Source organism: Nilaparvata lugens, chromosome 4, assembly GCF_014356525.2.
Source record: "Nilaparvata lugens isolate BPH chromosome 4, ASM1435652v1, whole genome shotgun sequence".
Taxonomy (NCBI): domain Eukaryota; kingdom Metazoa; phylum Arthropoda; class Insecta; order Hemiptera; family Delphacidae; genus Nilaparvata; species Nilaparvata lugens.
The window spans coordinates 37,250,088-37,268,679 of record NC_052507.1 but is presented as its reverse complement, the minus strand read 5'-3'; the positions used below and the strand labels follow the sequence as shown (position 1 = coordinate 37,268,679).

At 33.7% G+C, this 18,592-nt stretch overlaps 1 protein-coding gene across 10 annotated transcripts in view; it reads left to right on the top strand.

Annotated features, from left to right (window-relative positions):
• The window catches only part of LOC111062599 (fibroblast growth factor receptor homolog 1), a 66,469-nt gene that overhangs the window by 10,455 nt on the left and 37,422 nt on the right, over window positions 1-18,592 (top strand). For 7 of the 10 annotated variants that reach the window (XM_039427418.1, XM_039427413.1, XM_039427407.1 and 4 more), the window contains exon 2: window positions 14,428-14,479. The exons of the other annotated variants lie outside the window; for them this stretch is intronic. The gene's annotated coding sequence lies outside the window, so the exon portion shown is untranslated. The remainder of the gene's footprint in view (window positions 1-14,427; window positions 14,480-18,592) is intronic. 10 annotated transcript variants of the gene reach the window in all.

Sequence of the window (18,592 nt, the reverse complement as noted above, 5' to 3'; positions counted from 1 at the left end):
CCTTGACCCTACCCAGTGCCGTACTCAGACTCATGTTTGCTTCGGAAATCAACATATCTTACAGATAAATTCACCTTCGCTGATATAATGGTTGCCATTTATGTCATCATACTCCTCGCAGAACGTTGTTGTACCAACTGGGAAATGAGTTATGCGTTTTCCTAATGCCAGAAAGTGCGTCTGGTCATTCTGAAGTGGAATAGAGGAGGAAAATGAAATGGTTGGAGAACATACCATTGAGCAGAAAGTCATTCAAATGTATTTATTCATACCTGAAAGTCATTCATACAGAACTTATGATTCTATTCTATACATAATGTGCGAGATGCATACATTTATTATAGCATGTCTCACTTTTTCAGAATGATTACTTTCTATCAGTAATCTGGAATGGGATGATATTAATAAAAACCAGAGTTTTGTGAGGCAACATCATGTGGTTACTATAAAAATATCAACTGAAATTTCCATTTTTTATACTCTCAATTGTCTCACATCTCTACAGATTAAAATGATCACCAACGATGGTGCTCTAGCAAAAAGCGTTTGTCGCAAAGGCCCTACCACCTGAAACGATAGCTCGATAAGAAACAAAGACAATACATGACAACGAAGATGAGTACAGAATGGATAAAATGAAAGACCATCAAAAAATGTTTTGGCACATGCTAACAAAGAGCTCACCGCTCCAGTAGACTTGCTTGCTTGCTTATCGGACGCAATCCCATCTTAGCACGTGGAAACGCGTACTCCATCCACTCCTTCAAATCCAACTCTAGCATCTAACTGCACTGTACTATATTCATTCTCTCGTGCCTCTGAAAATAATTCAATAGCTTGTGAACTATACTTATTTCGACTGAAATATATACCCTGCTACTTGAAAATGCGCATACCATCATAAAATAGCAACGCAACTATTGGCAGCACAAGGTGACATTGTTCCAAAACAATATGATAATGCCTTCTGACAGTTATGCATTGAATTTTGATGCACTACCTAGTTCAGGCAGATATTCCAAGTATGAGAGGAAGCTTTGTCGCTTATGTCAGTAAGACAACAAAGGAGATTTTCAATGGTGTTAAATTCAGAAACTATATTTAATAAATCCATGTTGAATTCCAGCAAAATTCTTTTTCTAATATCATCTACGATCTGGCAGTTTAATGCTTCAATTTTCTATGAGCTACTTGATACTTTTCGTGTTACGACGATATCTTGTGAATAATTGAAAATCAAACAAACAATTTAAACATCTGAAAAGTCCTTTTCAAATTTGTATTCACCAATAATCTTACAATCGATACAATTCTGTAATCATCACAATTATATGATTGAATATGGTTATGAATAACTATGACTGAATTACCATTTTTTTCTGATTTGCCAATAATCAGTTTATTAAGTTGATTATTTAAAATAATATTGACAGAATTATTGAAAATTCATTTGGATTTATCCAAGCAGGACAAAAATAATATGATTTATCTATTAGAATTTACTATTTGACCCAAACAAAACTCAACACATATAGTACGGTTAGTTAAAATATATACGTAATGATCCAAAAATGAACTACATTTGTTCACTATTCTATACTCTCATAAACTAGAAAAATAATAGTATAGTTCTTCATCATCTCTATATTTTTCTATCTATTCTCATAATATCTCTTTCTAAATGCTCACAGTCTCATAAATATCTGAGATCCCAGAATCGCATGATACACGAACCTAGAGCAACGAACATATATCTTACTTTTTTCAAGGATTTCTTCTTGTCCTAGGATAAGAACTCACCCAATAATTCATCCAGACTGGATAGCGTGATGCACTAATTCAATTAGTTATGTTCTATGTCTCAATAATAGAATTTCTTCCAATCATGATTTCAAATCCCAATCTAATTTTCAAAAAGAATTAAATTTCCAACTTCTTTCATTCAGTAATGGTAGGAGGTATCTATAACATTACCCCACCCATGCCTTACATCATTTGTAACGGTTGGAGGCCAGGGGACTTTATGATAGAACCCCACTTTGTAACGAGTAATAATGTATGATAATTGTTTTTAAAATCTCTTCTTAACTATAAACCTGTTTAAATTATTTGAATCAACGGTTGGGAGCTTTGGATGGATTCGCTCTTGCAAATGCCAAGATCTTCACTATTAACAACACTTGTTTTAGCAACTAAGTAACTTATCACGAGCCAGGAACGTAAAAGAAAAGATTTTGTAGAAATGCTACTGACATTAATTTATTAGTTGTATTCAAACATAAAATAATCGGTCATCTTTGAAATATTCTGTTACATTCAATCATAATCTTCACTGTAACCAATCCGGTTGTTTATTCAATTACTTGTTTCAATATTACAGCATTAAAAAAATTTAATTTCAAATAATATTTCTCAAATTACTACTTTATAGCAATTATTCATAATTGATATTTAGTCAAGAGTTCGCTAACTCACTCTACAATAAATTTAGGGCCTCGGTCAATTTATCTGGTCAATCATTTGAGCTTAATAAAATAATTTTGGCACTAACCATGGAATCGAAAATTCGAAAATCTGGTGTGGCGCACTCACACAATTTTCCTTGCCGTTATGAAAATTGATCACCTGACGCTAGTGTTCCCGCGTATCTCAAGTCTACTATTCAAAGATTTGAGCCAGCTGGTGACAGGGCAATAACTCTGGAGACACACATGAGGTCTGCTGGTCATAGTGAATGATTTAATAGAATCAACAATACTTTGCAATTGAATAATCACATTTTCTCGAATTTAAAGCTTATTTTCAATTTTAGGTGAAAATGTTACTGAACATCAATTGTAGAGATTTTCATGCTCAATCTACTCCACTTGATTTTTTTCGTTTCAATTGTATCCGAAGCCTGATAATTGGGAATCTATCTGCATTGATGGGGCGAAGCTCCTGAAATTTTTACAGATATGGGACTTGTGGTAGTTGATAGAGCTTATCGATGACTATTTTAGGTATGAATTTGATCAAAATCGTTGGTGCCGTTTTCGAGAAAATTGCAAAAAACCCTGTTTTTGACATTATTTTCGCCATTTTAGCCGCCATTTTGAATTGCATCAGATCGAAATTGTTCGTGTCGGATACTTATATCGTAAGGACCTTAAGTTCCAAATTTCAAGTCATTCCGTTAATTGGGAGATGAGATATCGTGTACACAGACGCACATACACTCATAAACACACACACACACACACACACACACACACCACACACACACACACACACACACACACACACACCACACACACACACACACACACACACACACACACACACCAATACCCAAAAACCACTTTTTTGGACTCAGGGGACCTTGAAACGTATAGAAATTTAGAAATTGGGGTACCTTAATTTTTTTCGGAAAGCAATACTTTCCTTACCTATGGTAATAGGGCAAGGAAAGTAACAAATAAATCGGCTCTCACAATCACTCACGCTTACATTTCAACTACGGTACTATTTTTCAGACTACATGCTTTTAATTTATACAGAATAAAAATAACAAGGAGATTTTTCATCTAATTAGGCTGAAGCCTAAATTAGAGACCGAGACTTGTTCTGCGACTACATCTTCTCGCGGTGACGACTCGATTAGAACTGCCGCTCTTCTACTCAAATTTTCCGTTTTGCAAGAAAACACGTGAAGCGCCCGGCCTAATTCCAGGTTAAAACGTCGTGGGGTCGCACGGCTCAAATACATTTGCATTAATTTCATTACGAAATTCAAGCCAGTACTTTGGAAATGCTAGAAGACTGCAATAATATGGATGGATAAGAAGCAAGTTAGCAAATCTTTTATCGCAACACAAAATTTAGGTGCTTACTTTGTGCATGAATAAATTCTTTAACAATCAAAAACAAGTTCACTAGAGTTCATATTGGAAAAATTTATTTCAATTTTGATCAGTTCAACATCCTGAAAGAGAGGCACAAAAAACTACAATTCAAACCTCTCAATATTCCCCATATTACAATTCATTCATTTATTGATTTATGCACAATCACACCTACAAAAAATTGATTGATAATACACAATTCATAGAAATGATTGAGTAGCTATTGCTTCTTTTCAATTTCTAAATAATTAAACTGCACTGTTTTTTTTTTATGAAATTCATCATATGTTTTCTTTGTTTTGCTTCTCCAATCAATTATTCCACCTTTTTCAATATTTTCCATTGAAATGATTCCTCTCATTTTCTACTCATTCATCTTCAATTTTCGCTTATTCTTGTTTTGACACCTCATTCTATCAGCTCCCTCATTCTATAGAAATTAATTACAGTTACCTTGTGATGTAATTTTTTTTAAATAACTGCTTCTCCCAATTCAAGGAAATATATCTATGAAATTTCCAATAATTTTGATTCCCATGATTTTACATTACAGTTCCAGAATCAGTTTTCTCTATCCTATTCCATACCAGATACAAGATTTTGTTTTCCCAAGAGTGAGAACTATTTGTGAATCTATTGGTTTATTGCGAATGAATATTGATAATATTTTGGGATTGCCATTCAGAACTACAACTGGAATTCAATTTATTCTTTCGTTGAAATCTGGTATGAATTTTCAATTTTTCTTTACTCTGTAGTAACGTGGTAAAGGTCTTTCTATAGTTTCCTCCATTCTATAGTTTCCAAACTTGAACATAAATCTTTTGGAATTGTTAAGTCGGCGAGAAAATCAGTTGTTGGACTTGGAAATTTATTGTGAAGCACGTGGCCCCGCAGTGTTCGCTTTATTACCCGTGGAGAAAAACAAATTCGAAGATTTCATTTACAACAAACAGTGCTTGCCTTAGCGCTCAGCCTGAGAGCTTCGGACGTAAATCTGTGATGAGCAGGTTACACAACAAGCGCGCTTTCTGGCTTCGACCTCTCCCAATGTCTCAATCAACAGCGACTAATATACAAGCCATATGCAACTCCAATGTGTGAGTGGAATGTGATATTTTTCCAAAAGGTAACACCTAATACGAAAAAACAATAATTAAGCTGTTTTGAACTGAACTGAAAGCTGACAAATACGTATACATTAGATATTGATGATATATTATTTCAAATGCATATCACGCAGTTTTCAAAATAATATGTTTTGAAAGATATATTTTTATATTCTATGTTGCATGACATGGTGCATTTTACTAGAAATACTACAATCAAATCAAGACACAACCCTATTCTCTTATTACATGAAAAAGCTGGATGTCTGGAGTAGCGCATATACATACTTGCTCATATTTCATGTGAATATTATGTATGAACTATGATCCACTGATTCATGTATTCAAGTATTCCATGAAAGATAGTTTGCAATCTATCTCATGTTAACGATTGTTTGCATGTTAATAATCTATAATTGATAAAGAAATTCGATCTAATTTTTCATTTCAGCTCGATTCTTTTAAGACTTTCTTCCATATAATTAGTTCGAAGAGCTAATTGAATCAAATTGCCCCACTTCAGGTGAAGTTCTGATTCAGAATTCAGTAAATTCTTGAATTGACTGGAAATTAATGCTTCTAGGCAATCTAGAATCTGATACCACTGGATACAACAAGCCCCAGGAAATGTTAGAGAGCTGTTTGAATGTGAACAAAGTTTTCAGATCACCCCATGCAACAAACTCAACAATCTTCTTGTAAACCTTGCAGCAAACATCAATCACATCTATGATTATATTGCAAGGAAACTGAGATCAGAGGCAAAAATCCATACATTAGTATATATTTATGGAGTGGGAGCACTGCATGCATATGAGTTCCAAGACCTCTTTCAATATTTCGAGCGTGGATGTTTACAGTGTACAGTGCCAGGCAACTCCTTCGCTCTCTCTCACTCTTTCAATGTCTGGCCGCCATTTCTAAACACAGGCCTCGCTATTTTCGAACACGCGGCCAACAGTGTAACCGTACACAATTTGCTCTCATCTCTTTTTCTCGCCAAAAAATTAGAAACAGATTAACGGGGTATAAATAGATTGCATATACATTAAATCAGGTGAAGCTTATGGATTCAGGAATTCATCATTGTTAAGATAGTTCCATCCTCTGCGTATCAATGAATCGTACTTTCCGATCTTTCGTCGTTATTATTTTGAGTCATCCACTTTAAAACAGTCTAATACTGATATAGGGAAACGTGAATAATATTACAACTAAAATATTGAAATAGTCAAGAGAAGTAAACTCTCAATATATGAGAGAGACATAAATACATACCCTGCATTCAATGTACGGTATCCCTGATTGCGATAATTTGAAAAAAAATAGAATGAACTGTTTAAAAATTCTTCCATTTTTAAGGAATATCATGCCTTAAGAAATTCATATTTATTGAAGAGAAATTAGAAAGAAGCTTGTAATCTTGAAATCTTGCCACTGTTAAAATTTAGTTCGATCATAGTTTAATCATATAAGGCAGGTTTTATCGGTTGCTCCTCTGCATGAAATAATTATGCAAAATAGACGTAACTTGTGCAGTTTTTTTAATAGAATGCCACCTGGAAGAATTCCACTTGAAGTCCAAAACTATAGACCTACTGGAAAAAGAGATGTAGGAAAGCCAAGAAAGAGATGAGTACCGGAACAAGTTAATTGATAAACCTAATCCCTGAAGTGAAGATGATGAGATGATCATAGCCCCTTATTCGTATAGGCTGTGGTATACTGTTACTATAAAACCCTAGGAAAATAAATCCAGAATCAAGTAACTTGCCAGTAAGAAGCAGACTGGCTCAAATATCTGAACCTCTCAGCTGTCAAAAGTGATTTGAAAATTACCATGTATTGCAAGCCCATTCAATAGAATGAATTCTATTACCAACTTTTATACACACGAGGGAAACATTATAGTTGTTTTTACAACAATACAAAATTCTATTACTAAGTTTTACTCTCTAGAGAAATTATAGTAGCTCTACAACAATACTAACAGAACTTTCAATTTATGCGTTTTCTGCCAGTTCACCCCATCTCATTAAACTTATTGTTACCCCAACATAATATATCTGTCAGCTGAGAGTAAATTTGTTTAAAACAGTACTGATATATACGCGAAACAAGCAAACGTACAATAGGACTTTTCTCATACGATCATGATGACTGAACGTCAAGAATAGATCGAAGGAGGAGAGAGGACAGAGAGGAGTGTAGTAGAATGAAGAGAGAAAATGCACGAAGTAAAGGGTGAGGATGAATAAAGATGTCGGTGGAGACCGAAAACAAATAAGGATAGTTGGCCAAACATTGTTTTTACTCGAGTGAGCAAGAGTCAGGGTGCTTGATGAGGTCCAGCTGCACTTTTATTTAGAGATCTTCAATCCTAAATCATGTTCCTAAGTTGCAGCTTACTGTTACATTCCTGCTTCTATGAATGTTTATTGAATAAGAAGTGTGCAATTGGTTAAACGTGATGAATGATGAAGGTTGAATTGAAGGATTATCAAAATTTTGAATTCATAGGATTACCCAATCGAATTATGCTCATAAGAGTTTTTTATCTCTGAGATTTTGATACTGCAGCATCCAAATCGGAAATCACATTTATCAGGACGAAGGATATAGGATAGATGACATATAGCTCAATGATTCCTATACATTAAATATTATATCAATTCTCACATCAACAAGAATAACATTACATCTTCAATTCCAAAATGTAATGCATAGGTCACTCTGAATCGATTAATGAATCAGTATTTGTGAATCAAGTCCTGTATTTATTCATTCTTTTGAGAATTTAAAGTTCGATTCACACCAAAAAATAAAAATATTTAATTTTCAGAAGAGAAGAATGTGCACAACTCAATTACATTTAATTTGTAGAGTGCAATAGCCCAGTCGTATTGGGCACTATCTTTTATTGATAGACTGATGATCGTGGGCTAAAATCTCACGTGTATCAAATCTGAGTGCATGTTGTACTTTAGATCATGTATCATCTTATCACTTGACTCATCACTCACACACAATTATTGTATATTCAATTGGCGTTGTACAGAAAAGTCATTCTCCATTAGGTATGAAACGGTCATGCCTTCATGGCGAGTCATAGTATAGTCAAGAATAGTCATAGTCTAGTCAAAGTCATAGTATAGACATATTATTATTTGAATATAGTGATTGGTTTTTAGGATCTTTTCAAAATTACTATGAACAGAGACGGTCTACGAAGTATACCGTAGTATACGAAGTAGTATTGAAGAACGTCAATATGCTCATGCAGCTGATTGTCAAATTACAACACTTGTGAATAATGTGATGGACGTGCGATTCACGAATGATGGTGCTGAAGGAGAAAAATCGTAGAAGTGAGAGGAGAAGATGACAACAGGAAGTCATAGAGTTGTGGCGTTATAATGCTGGAGATGAGAAGAACATGAATATTATGAATATGTGTCAGAGCTTTAAGCACTTCCTTCATTGTTAATTGCTGTAGCACGGGTTGCTTCTTACAATCAACTTGAAATGTGTGACTTGCATGATTTGAGACTTAGAATTTGAGTTCAAAAGAATTTTATAGAATGATAAAACATAAAGAGTTTTCAACGGAGACAAACATTTACAAATTCTAAAGAAAATATAAAAAACAGAAGTATTCAGAACTAAAAAGTTTCTGAAGAAAAACTTACGAAGATTGTACGGGAAAGAAAGGATTTGGTTTTGGAAAGAGAAAATTTAACCAGTCAATAGAGAGTCCTGAATCAATTCTGAAAGGCTACTGTTGAAAATGAGCTGGTCGGCCAAATGCATGCAAATCCTTTTTTAAGAGATGGCGCCAGCCTTCCTGGATGAATGAGCATTAGTCATCTGCTCAGTTACTAAAACACCAACACGGTAGTGTATATTACTATTACTATATAGTAAATTACTTGAGTGTCTTGCTGAAGCAGCCTATTAGAAAATAAAAAAGCTTCCACTCGCCGAATGAATGTGTCGAGTTTTTACAGAACATCGGAAGCTTGTTTTTGTTCTGGAGACGAATATCTTGGTTTTTTAGAAAGGCGGCTATCAGAAACCCAAATAGACGTGACAAATCTACTACACCCACCCAGACAACTATACATCTTCGATGATGGTAACATAACATATAATATAGTGAATACGGACTGTAGGAACATGGAACATAATAATTAAATACGCTTAGATATACGAGTACAGCCTATATTGTTTTCATAGGTGAGAGCCTGAGTCAAACTTTATGGCAGAGAAAACTCAACTTATAACTTAAGATAGTTTCATTCTATGCTCAATGTCAGAGTTTAGGGATACTTAAACTTGTCTATTTGCATCCTTTCTGGTAAGAAGTTATATTGAGGAGTCCACATATTATTATTTGAGATAAATGAAAATATATTCATTGGTAGTTACACAAACTTAAAAAAGAAAATCAAAAATATGAATAGCTTGAGTAAGACAGCATTTATTACCACAAATAAGTCTTGAGGTTATTTGAAATGCTGCAATACCTGTCCCTTAGTTTGAGGCATCTCCAGAGAAGCAGGATAAACAAAATGTTGGGCCCTACTGATGGTTGAGGTGGGTTGGTTTCGAAAAAAAGGAGGGAAGTTGAGTTACCGGGACAGAATGTGGAAGTCTCCCTCACATGTGCTTCACACATGGCTAGCATCGGGATTCTTCCCCCGACTTGGTTTCAGTGGCGTGTGCTCTACGGAATACAGAGACAACAGAATTTGATCTTCAGGGCAGTTGTCACTTTCAAATATTCTATTTCGTTCTACTTCATACATATCTTTCTCCCTTCCGACTTTTTTTTAATATATTCCCGTCTATAATGATAATGCTATCATAATCATTATTATTGGATATTATAAACAATGGATGGTCTACATGACCACAACTAAATGCATCCATAAACACAGATTGCGCTAAGATATCTAAGATTCCTAATGATCAATTTTCCCTATCAAATTGTCTCAGAACAGAGGAAGATTCCACAGACTCGCTTTCTTCACAAAAACTATTTTGAAGATCGTGAAATTTATAAATTTTATTTTGAAGATCATTCTCATGATTATTTCATCGTTATTCATCTTTCCTGTGCACTTTAAATGACTATAATTGAGGATAGAATATATGGAACATTAACTATTTTGTCTGTAAAATTACTTAATATATGGGTAACTATTTGGGATTCTCAGTGAGGAAATTATCAATTGAATTATATAGTAATGAGCATATAGTAGATGAGGTATTCGTGAGTTGAAATTTTGTTGATTCGTTCCTTTTTATGTTCCTCTCAGGTCTTTGACTATCCAAATTCAATTGTAGATTTAGAAGGCAAGACTAAGAGAGTGGAGGATATTGATTTGATTGGTACATGCACTGAACTAGAAACATACTTTCTAAATACTACTGGTAGAAGCGGTCCCTAGAAAATTTCACGGCTCTGAACTTCCAATAAGGGTTCATTTGTAGCGCTAACTCTGAGAATTACATTGGTTCCGCTCTTTAAAAAAAAACCGGCATAGCTCCAACATCAGAATACAATAATACAAGTACATTACTAGCCTACTACTGCATCATTGAAACGTGTGAAGGAATATTTCAAAACAAGCTTTTGTATAATATTTGTTAGTTAATTTGAAAAGTTGAAGATTATCCGAAAAACGGATTCAAATTTCGTAGGAGAGAACAGCCCGTTTGCTGTTAACAAAATGAATTTAAGCTGAGAACAATCTTTAAAAAATGATATTAGTGTTATTTTCAACTCAAACGAGAAGGGTAGTTTAGTAGAGATCACAAGAACTCACTTTTTATTGTGTTCGAATCAAAGCTTTCGACTTAAATGTTGTATGAGAAGTGGTTGAAGCAGAATACTTCACTTATAACAGTCTTGTGAAATGGATAAAGTATGAGAATACACCACTCATAGATTATACACCATTTTTTCTCAAGTCATTCGACAGTCTCAAATTTAATTTATTATCTGTATAAGCTTTCTGGTACAAAAATGTTTGTCATATCATGGAATACGTATAAAGAAAAATGTTTCTTTTCGATCTTCAGTAACCTAGTTTTGGAGAATCATCATTCTACAACAGACTTTTCGAAGAAAATTCTAGATATAAAAAAAGACAAGTAGAATCCTCCCTACGAGTTCTAAGATGTACAAGAATAGCTGAGAAGCATCCTGCTTCAAGACAAGCAATAACAAACATATTTTATTAGAATGATTGCGCTCTCCAGTTGGGATAGTAGGGTGGATCAGCTAAAACCCTGATGTGTTTTCGACGGTAAAAACAGGGAATAATCCAAAATGAACTATCTGGCACGGTGTTCTTTCGTTTTTCACATTCTTTATTGAGGCTCAAGCATTCTTCATTCAGTCGAGTTTATGTTTTTAATAGCAATTAAATTATGGATGATGGTTCGTTCATTTGTTCAAAGTATAAAAGTTTGTCTAAAAGTATAACACTTGAAAAATCGTTACTCCTCTCTGATGAGATTAGAGTGGAATGCCCGAAATTAAGCCTAAAATTTCCAACTATAGCCCTCAAACAGCATTGAAGGGAATTTTTTCTTTCAAAAAAATGTATAGAATATTGATAAAATTTTGAATTAATTCTTTTGCCGCGATTCAATATAAAAAATGTATAATCTTCGTTTTCAATGAAGAAGTACATAATAGATAATTGGGCAGATACATATAGGAATTGAGAATTTACCCTATTCAAAAACAAATTTCAAATACGAAAATATTGTTCTGTTAACAAGAAATAAAATTCAGATTCTATTAAAGTTCAAGTTTTAGGTGTGAGTATTTAAATATTATTAGGACGAGGAATGTATAATCATATAGGTTTAACCAAGGAATGTATTCTAGATACATTAGGTGTAACATACTCACACCTTCTATCTTCATAACTCACAGGTTATCTATGAAAAATGTTCTCATCCAAGCTCGTGAAACAAAAATAAATACAAAAGAAACATACTGAAATGCTGTGATATATAATTTCGAATTGGAAGCAGTTAGGGAAAGTAAGAAGTATGCAAAAGCGGTAAGAAGAAGAGGAGAAGAGAAGGAAAGGAGAAGAGGTCATAAAGAGTGAAGTAACGTGAGGAGGAGGAGTGAGCCCGAAATAAGCGGGCCCGAAATCAAAGACAGTTCAGCTGATGGCCTGGATTAGGTCTTCCACTATTATCCAATTGTAGACAGTGCATTATTAATATTGAACCGTCTTCAAGGACAGTAGCGATGTAGGCCTATATAGTCTAGTGGTGTTTTGAATCACTTGGCTTGCTGGCTGGCTGACCGTTCATGTCTCATCTCAAGAGGGAGGGTGTAAGCCAACAGTAGCTTAGCCTATACAGTAGGCTACTGTATACAAATCACTATATAGACATGCTCAAGATCTACTATTAAATATGGACAACTAACAGACTCTAAATTGATGCTACCTAAACACTTAACATTGCATACATGCGATTTGAGATAAGCAGTAACTTAGTGAAGAAAAATAACAATGTACAATTGCAAGAACACTCCACATTCGTTTTCTTCTTCTCTTTTAGATTATTCTATTTCTTCTTCTTTTTACACGCTCTGTGAACAACGCACAGTAGAAAACAGGATGGACATGAAAAATAATGTTGAGTTGAATGAATGAATAATTTTTCAAATTATAAATCTTGGATATTGGAAGGATATTGTACTAATTACTAATACGCATACCGTAGTTCAACTTTCCAATAGCGCATCACCCAATAATTATTGTACAATAGCAGGATCAACATTTCCATTATAGCTTCAGATTAACACTACAAGATAACCTTAGATTAGTTATTGGGAGGGGTGTCCACAGAGAGGGAGCGCAGACGCAGATTGCGCCTCAAAATTCTTATGTGGGGGGTTCAAAAACTATTTTTGTGGGGATTCCAAAAGATGTCAGCAGTGTTTGAAATGACGACTGACTTTGCGAGAGTGACTCCCTATTTAAAGGGTAGCAGGGAGCATGACTAAATTGAGGAAATAAAAGGGGGGTAAGTCATTAAGCTTGGAGAGGGTGGGCACCCCTGCTATTGGTACGATGATTTTTATTATCAGGTAAAAAATTGTATGACGATTTTGGCTGTCACAAATTCAAAATATTTGAATATTGGATAAAACAAATACAGAATTTGTAACATTTCGAATGAAATGAATATTATCAGAGAATTGACTGTTCTACTTTCTTCCGGAATCCAGAAGGATAAATATATTATCGATGATCACAGAGTATTGAAATCTTTCTTTAAAATTAGTTGAAATGACAGAGATGAATTTATTGTAATTAATAACAACAATCACAGATGCCTTTTCACTCCTAAAAATCTTCCTTGCAAAAAATACATACCATCCTTACTTTGTGACGTTTTCCTTTCATAAAATTTTTTCCCAAAGCAAAAGTACTGTTTTCCATTCATGCAAAACAAGACACTCCAATACGTTATTGTTCTTTTAACATGCTATTTAGTTGGAAGTACACACGAATTGAAAAATTATTGAGGATAAATAAGCGCCATGCTCATGTCAACGCTTGTCAAAAATGATTAGTCATGTCAGAATGGGGCTGCACAGTTTATAAACCATTCAATTCAATTGGACCACCCACACAGAAAGTAGCATATCATCACTGCTGCCCTGGTGTGCCCGAAAATGAATAAATAAATACAACCAGGGTGTCTAAATAATACCGATCTATAGATTGAACATTTTGTGAGTATTTAAAAGACGGATTTGAGTGAAATTAATCAAAATTAGTCTGGAAATAATTAATTTTGGTTTGAACAACTTTATTTGAAACTCAACATCAATGATTAAACATCAACGGTGCTCTCTCGAAATGAATAATTAAATTTGTTATAGATGTTTTACCAGTACGGATTTTGTGATGATAGTGTATTGTGATAATTTCAGGCATTTTTCTGTACCAAGTGTCCATAGAACCGTAAGCTGTAACATATTTCTCCAACATGCCATTACTTTTCCTCTTACAAAACCAAGTTTCAAAGGAAGGATCACAAAACTCTCCTATTCTCAAACAATATTTATAAAGTTCTATGGTTGAAATACACTGATTCACCCAAGCTAACTACGCTTCTTGCATATTTGCATTTGAATAGCTTCAAAGTCGTTATTGTAATTCTGAATTAGGATTCTAATGACATTCCTCTCTACATAATCATCCTCTTTTCTCAATACGAAGAAAAATAACTCAATTTGCATATTTTAGTCATAGAAGCTGTTCAAGTACGTTAGTTGAACTAGTGAATGAAAAAAAGCTTTTTGAAGAATTTTTTTTTAAGTTTATGACTAGAACACAAGTTATTCGTTTGATGTTAGTATATTCATTTTATTTCTTTCATTTCAGGGGATATTACAACCAGACTTTTGAAAGGGATACTTTTTAATCTCATAAATCTGTAAGTAGAAACAATAATCTCTGTATACTACTTTTATAATGAATGAAAATAGCGTTTTTTAAAAACAAAAATACAGGTAAACATCAAGAAGATTCTGATTGGAGACAATATAATTGTACCTGATAATAATAATCAATGGAATTCATACTTCATTGAACCAGTGATACTATCAAAACGTTCAGGGTGCACAAATTTATTGAATATCAATTATCCTCACAATATAAACAATATGAAGTCAAGTAAAATCATACCTAATAATCAAGCCATTGGAAGCTTTTAAAAATAAAATGTTTAAGTCAGGAAAAAACTTCTTGAGAGCTAATGGAGTAATGGATCGGGTAAATTGTAATAATGTGTAGCCTTATTTTGGAATCAGTGAAAACGACCTTGTACGTTATCAGGAAGTCCAACATAATTCTTGAACCAGTAGCCAATTAAATGAGCTAGATTTGTTTCTCGCTTGAGATATCTGGCTGGATGCATTTTCAATCGGACATTCAATTATTATCCTCAATATCACTGGGACATCAATCTCCAATTCCTAGAAAGTTATTTGTTATCTGAAGAACTTATTGAATGTCTCATTAATTTCCCCTAAATTCAGTTTCACCCTGATTTTTCATGGTTTTCAAATTCTCATGGACTGCCCTATATAATTTAGAGATCAGTCTATTAGTTGAAATTTCATCTGGGCCAACAACTCAAATGGCCTAATTAGATAATTGACTATATGCTAATAAGGTTGCTGAGAAACAAAAGTAGCTCGTTTCCCTTTCGTTTCGAAACAAGTGGCTAGCATACGTTTCAGATAAGACTAATTTTATTAGTCTTCTCAACACTGAGATTTTTTGAATTTCTAAGAAGAAAAATGATACCAATTTGGTATCATTTTGGTAGAGTATCATTCTATTAGAGTGATAAGTAAAGTGTGAAGGTGAACAGAATCAACAAACTAACCTTTTTTCGGACATGTTATTCATTATCAAGATTTGGGAACAGAATAGTTTTGGGCCATGCCTGTTGATCTCTCCCAATCATATTTTTTATCATTTGTAATTGTATCCACAGAAAATAAATAATAATAATAAATATTAAGTGTAATTTTCAAAGCTGGGTTTTGTTGAAGAAGAATAATAATTTATATTCAAGTCAAGATTGTAAAATCAAGATTCAACGAAACATTCAAGACAGGACTGAAAATTGATTGGTGAGACGTTGATAGTCATTATTTGATTATGGACCAAACAATTTTGTCAATTTGAGAAGTGAGAATCTACGGAGTGAAAGAATAAGCCTAATAAGTTCACTAGAATATTTCAAAGAAAGTGTACATTAATTTAAGCATGATACATGAAAAACACAGTCATAGTTCTGAAATCATTTCATATTTTCGATTAAATTTATAGTATTTGGCGTATTTTCTATAATAAATGTTAAATATGAAGCAACAATTCATCATAACTTACATAACGTAGATATCGACGATTCTTAAGCCATCACAATCATTACCACTAGAAATTGATTTATTTATTTATTCGTGGACAGAATCACAAATCATATAAATATGATTAGGAAGGAACAACAGGCTTGGCCCAAATCTATTCCATTCCCAAATTTTGATAAATTATTAATAAAATGTCCAAAAAATAGGCTAAGTTTCTACTGTAAAACGTTCAAGTTCAATTTTCTTCCACAAATATGTATAAGCTGAACATTTGAATTTAGAGAAATTAAAACACCAAACTATATTTGAATATAACACTTGATTATCACTTCATATTGAATTAATCAAGTTATTTTATAAAATTTTGAACCCAAAAATACACACAACTTCTCTCACTAAGCACAGCTGAATGTGCTATAAATGTTGTTACTGTACTCTACCATTGAATTGAATCATTTTCAGAAAACTATTGTTAAAACTTAATGCTCAACCTGTTTTAATAATTACAGTGAAAAATAAGTGAATATTCACATTTTGTTCTGAACTCATCTTTATAAAAGCATTTTTTCCAGAATGCAATAATATCCAAACAAACAAAAACTGAAAAACAAACAATTCAAAACATTTTCAACCACCGTTACACAGCTTGTAAAATCTGAACCACCGTTGAGTCCACCAACACCGTTAAAGTATAGCCTAATCCCCTATATTTTGCCCGCTAATCAATCCATATCACACTGCTTCTCAAATAAGGCGTCGAAATTAGCAGAGCTTCACACTTCTGGTACGAATTGCTATTTGAGACACGTCCAGCATCGATTATATTAGTATCACGTCTTCGTACACCTGCCTGAGTAGTAATCATTTTCAACAATCAAATGAAAACGCGTTTCCTGTCCGGCTAATTCAGAGTCAAGCGGCGCAATGAACAAATCGAATACCTGATGGGAAGTCGAGATCCGTTGCCACTTGCCTCACCATTCCCACGGAGAATTTGTATTTAAATAAGTAAATAACGATTTATTGGTATTCCAGTAACGTGGAGGTGTTACATGATGTTTTTCAACTCTAAAATTCTATTCAGCGTCTCGTAACTAATGTTTTGGTCTGATGTGAAAAGCAGTGATAGTTGACGGAGGAACAAGCCAATATGTTATGGATAGTCTGTATGGATAAGAAAAGGTTTTATATTGATTCATTGATAATAAAATTATAAACTCGTGTCGTGAAAAAATTTTCCAGAAGATTCATAATCTTTCATAATAAATTCTTGTTGATAGCAGACATACATCCAAATTTTCCAATGCCCATATACATAAGATTTATATCTTATCATTTGAAGGTCCTGGGAATAAATCTATTTTCTCACCAATTCCAATGTCCAGTTCGCAAACTATGCCATTATAGTCAGGGTGTCCACGAACTGTCAACTGCAAATGAGAACCATATGCTCCGTTGCTAGCCAACGAGAAGGGAACTGGAGCATATGCCAACTGTAGTTTAGGAGCGGTTTGAAAGTTTCCTTCTCTTGGATCACAATGAAACAACACTAAAATGCCAGTAGAGTGACAAAGCTCCCTTTCTAAATACTCTAAACCAGGGCTTGGCAAAACAATGTTGTTGTGAAACCTCCAAACCAAGAGATGCTTCATGGACTGATTGTAAATAACTAGCTTACCAAGATCAACTCACTAACACTAACTACCTACTACTCTCACTCACTACTACTGTATACCTACCAATATTTATTTCTCGAATGATTGATTGAGTTTTAAATTTAAAGAAAATTAGAAAATGAAAATACATTAGTAGGTTAACATAGGTTAATATAACTTTAACTACTTTACCAAGATGAAGATTTACTTATTCTGTCTAAAAAAATAATATTGAGATGAAAATTAGAATAGGGATTCAAATTGAGATTTTGATAACAACTGATAAAATGAACTTGGCTGATTGAGATCAATTTCCAGTGGAATATAAATAGACTTGAAGGGGAAAGAAATGCAACATGATGAGTGAACAATCTCATTTTAAGTAATCGAGAAGTATAAGCACAGAGCAATAGAAATGACAAGCTAAGTATAGAATGTGAAATGGCATAATCTAATAAAGCGCAAATGATTCGACATGCGGCGTATCTTTGAAGAGCTGACGACATTTTTATGAGCAGAGCAGCTCAAATTGTTCAAGGAACATTGAAACCAAAGAACACACAAGCAACTCCATTGAAGAGCAGCAATAGTACAAAATTGTCTCAATAATGTTGTCAACTTACACTCTAGCCTCTAGAAGGTACTATTTTTGCCAGTAATTGAAGGTCGAAATGCCACTCAAGTATCATACAAATCAATTTTTTAAACAAAATTTGATAATCAGTTGAAAATTTCTAATGAATTAAAAAACTTGAACTTTTTATTAAGCTTGATATAACTATAGTTTAATCAACTATGATTCCAGTGAAGAAGATCTAGGAAAAGTTAGGAATTTGTCCTTGTGCTTCCGCATGAATCTGGCATTACTGTTTACTTATTCATTCAACAAGTAGTTTCATTACTGCTAAACGATTGCTCAGCCTGCTTGATTAGATTTGCAAGGCAGTGCCGCTTGTGAGCCTGAGAATGAAGAGCTAGTTCTTGGAAGGAGCTTAATTGGATGCCAAATATTGA